Source organism: Panicum hallii, chromosome 6, assembly GCF_002211085.1.
Source record: "Panicum hallii strain FIL2 chromosome 6, PHallii_v3.1, whole genome shotgun sequence".
In the NCBI taxonomy this organism is placed as follows: Eukaryota; Viridiplantae; Streptophyta; class Magnoliopsida; order Poales; family Poaceae; genus Panicum; species Panicum hallii.
The window spans coordinates 7,827,681-7,831,836 of record NC_038047.1 but is presented as its reverse complement, the minus strand read 5'-3'; the positions used below and the strand labels follow the sequence as shown (position 1 = coordinate 7,831,836).

General features: G+C 45.8%; 1 long non-coding RNA gene across 1 annotated transcript; it reads right to left on the bottom strand.

The window, feature by feature from the left end:
* Positions 1-2,896: 2,896 nt before the first annotated feature.
* Positions 2,897-3,651, bottom strand: LOC112897756. Its single transcript, XR_003229737.1, has 2 exons — positions 3,409-3,651; positions 2,897-3,332 (listed from the first exon to the last, which is right to left on the bottom strand). It is a non-coding gene; the product is annotated as an uncharacterized LOC112897756 (long non-coding RNA).
* Between the last annotated feature and the right edge of the window lie 505 nt (positions 3,652-4,156).

The window sequence follows — 4,156 nt, the reverse complement described above, 5'->3', positions numbered from 1 at the left end:
ACACAGGGCTACTTATCCTGTGGTGTCATGCGCTACTGGACAGCCTCTCCATGCGGGTCAAGCTCAGTCTGCAGACTAAATGCTGACCATACTGTGACAGTACGGTTGGCTCTATCTACTGGAGTCAAGTGGTAGCATGTGAAAAGATCGGCCCGGGACATGTCTTGCCAGCAAGAAATGGTATACAGAAGGGTGATAACGAAATGGTGCACAAGTGCCAAGTCTCCTTGGTGTTGATTCCAGCCTTTCACGGACCCAACGCAAACCGACACCTACTGGCGCCACAGGTCGATTTTGCAAGTGGCACCGGTCAATTTTGGTAGTTGTTTTGAATTTGCCTCTCCTGCTGCAGCTCGATTTGGCCTTCTACTGCTCAATTTTGCTGCACGGTGGGTTCGCCATTGTTGTGAGAAAGAATTAGTGAGAGGAGGTGTGAATAGGTTAGAATTTGGGATGGGGAAGCAGCTTGAGCGGACGCAGGTCAGGTGGTGGAGAAGATTTCTGCTGTTGTTGTTGATACTTGGCGGTGGAGAAGATTGGCTACGGGCATATCCAGGGATGATTGTGACTTGAGGTCACAATAATGGTATGTAAAAATTATCCAAAAAGATTAATATGAACACAATATTACTCATAGTTACAAAAACTTCACAGAAATAAACAAATTGCCAACATACTCAAGTTTTTATGGAGAGTATCAACCAGTACACTCAAGTTTAACTATTAGCCATTTGCATTGAACAAGGGTATATACAAAGCTCTAGGCATCATGTTGGAGTTTTTTATAACTGAGCAAATATTGCATTTTCTATTAATTTTCATCATAGTTAGAAAAAGAAACTCTTTTCTAATTAGTTTTCATTAAGGAAATTTAAAGGAAGAAAAATAAGCAACTGGCAAGGCAAGATTTCCACATCAATGATTAAAGGACAACAGTGTGGGAATACTTGCCAATGGTGGGTGTGGCTTCTATTTGACAGTTTAGGGCAATGGTTTGGTGGGGCCGTTTGCCAATGGTGACCATGAAGATGGCAATGCAAGAAAGCTAGCATGGGAGGAGGTGACCAGTAAAAACGAATTGTCGATGTGACCTACACAATGTGAAGGAGGGTGGCTCCGAATGGTGGTAGCCGCTCCAGTGCAAGGAGACCTTTTGATTGCAGTCCCGTGTGACATTTTTACTATCTTTGATGAGGCAACTTGGTCGCCAAGAGTAATGGTGCTTGCGGCCGGATATCGATGGATATGGTCAATATGTCAAATTTAGAGTCGTCAGCAGCTCATGTACGGGGTTGATGGCTCGCAGAAGACTACACTGGGTATTTTAAGGATCATGGTTCCATTAGATTATGATTGTGATTTTGATAATCCTGACAACATAGTTAATGGGACTAACGAATTTTTGAGCCTAAACATGTAGGATTTCTAGATCCCATGGATAGAATCCAATCCATATACAACATGATCCAAATCGCAGTCAAGATGCTCAAGTTGCAGTGATAATGCAGTCAAGATAATCCAATTGTCTGTAGTGATGAATTGGACAAGGTGTAGCATGAATACATGCGTCAATTAAACTGACGGCATCATATTTGAACCGAACGGTGCATTGGTGTCGGCAACGGTGATCAGGTGCAGAAAAACTCAGTAGCACCGGTTGAACCAACACCGTGGATAGTATGCGTCGGTTCAATATCAAATTTTGGTGATGTGCATATAAGCTCTAGAAGATTTTGGGCAAATGTGTTTCAGGCTCTAGTGATGTGCACAAAAGTTCCAGAAGGTTCTGGGCAAAATGTGTTTCAGCACCGGTTCAACCGACGGTCAAAAAAAGGTGACGGTGCATTGGTAGTTTACTGATGCAGAAGCGTTTGGAGTTGGAGACGGCTGAAGATCTTCAGCACCGGTTGAACTGACGGTGCGTCGGTGCAATGACATCAGCAGGAGAAGGCAGTTGGAGTTCAACGGCTAGTAGGCAGGGTCAGTCGGGTCAGTGTGACCGGTTAAACCGACGGTGGTGACCGGTTTAACCAACGCTTTATGCTTTTCTAGGTAAAAGCAAGCAACGGCTATGAGCTACCCTCTAGCCTATATAAGACCTCACCCTGAGTTATTTGAGGTTGCTGGAGTTCGTGAGAAGCTACAGAAACTGCTGAAGTTCTCCAAGCCAACCAAAAAGCTCATTGATCAAATCTTTAGGTTTAGCATAAGCTTTGTGAGGTATAGTGCTAGGCTAGCTATAAAGTGTGAGAGCAAGGTATTGTGATCTTGTGCTGGTTCTTGAGTGAACCTCAAGCTTGTATCTCGGTGTGCCGGTCCCTTGGAGTCTTTGTAGCTCGTCGGTAAGTTTTCGATACTCTAGCTTGGTGTGGAGCTGCGACGACGGTTTTGTGCGGGGGATGTGGAGACCCCCCTTCATTCGTGCAGAAGTTCCTTAGTGGAGACGGCATCGAGGTGACCGGGAATTTAGCGAAAGTCTTGGTGGCTAAGCCTTGGTGGCGAGTCAAAGAAGGGTTCCAGAAGAGATTCGGTGACCGGAAATCAATACTCTTAGTGGACTAGGGGTAATCTTGTGCTTACCAATACCATAGAATAAATCTTCGTGTCGAGCTTCCCCTCGTCCCCTTTCTTTAACCTTCCGCATTTCTTCATTCTTAGTGTAGTATCTTGTTAGGATTGACTATAAGTTGCAGAATTCTTTGGGATGAGATTTTCACACTAGTTGAACCCTAGTTGCACATCTAGATAATATATTTTAAGTTATATTTTATTCTAATTAGTTTGAACCATAAATTAAGGTTCTAAGTTGGCCTAATTCACCCTCTCCCTCTTTTTTTCTACGAGCACCGATTTCTTTCGGTACGTATGCCCGCTTGATAACAGATTGACAGTCAGGTGTGAGATAACATCATAAGGCGGCAGAAACGGTTCTGATGGCTGGTGGCTTCATTGCTTGCAGCAAACTGCAGCGGCTAACACTGCATGTGAGTGTCTTAACTGGATTTTGAAATATCGTTGTCAATTGGTGATGATGACTCAAGAGTGATGGGGTCATGACAGCATAATGACTTTGTCTCCTACAAAATGGCGATGCGGCAAGATAACCGGTAGGCGGCGGTGTTGTGCTTGTCGACTGTTGATATACGCAATTGAGTTGTTGGGTGGAGCGGTGATGTAAAGCTGCAGCGAGGCATTTTTTTAGACCATGTTGATATCCTAATCCAATCCGACCAATCCGACCATATGCGCCGTAAGTCGGTGGACCGTATGCTGGTGCTGGCCGGACCTCGCATCCACGACCGCTCCTGATTGCATACTCCTCCCAGCATCTGCTGTAATTAGTAAACATTAGCGCTTTCAATTCAGTGCATCAGAAGTTAACTATTTACAGACTGTGCGTTTACATACCATGGGCTCCGGCGGAGGTATCATCAGCAAACGAAGCGACGAGGAGGAGAGAGACGAGGCACAGTACCACCAAGCTTGTGCTGGTTGCACTGAGAGCCATCGTGGTGTAGTGTTTGCCGTTGTGTGCTGTGAGGCCGGGCAAGCTACACAGGGCTACTTATCCTTTGGTGTCATGGGCTGCTGGACCGCCTCTCCATGCGGGTGAAGCTCAGTCTGCAGGCCCTTTGGTGTCTTGCGCTACTCGACAGCCTGTCCATGTGGGTCAAGCTTAGTCTACAGACTAAATGCTAACCATACTGCTGTGAGCCTATGACAGTACAGTTGGCCTGTGAAAAGATCGGCCAGGGACCTGTCTCCCTGATGTTGATTTCAGCCTTTCAGGGGACCCAAACTAACCCTGATCCTCTGGTGCCACAGCTCTATTTTGCAAGTGGCAAATATCAATTTTGGGTGTTGCCGGCTGATTTTGCCTCTGATGCTGCTCGATTTGGCCTTCGACTGCTCAACTTTGCTGCGCGGTGGATTCGCCATGGTTCGGGGAAAGAATTAGTGAGAGAAGGTGTGAATAGGGTGGAATATTTGGGAGGAGGAGGCAGCTTGAGCGGACGCAAATCAGGTGGTGGAGAAGATTTTGGCTGCGAGCCTGCGGCTCCAGGAAAGACTGTGACCTGTGGGCACAATAATGGTACGTGAAAAATATCTGAAAAGTCCAATACTAACGTGATTTTACACATAGTTACAGAAACTT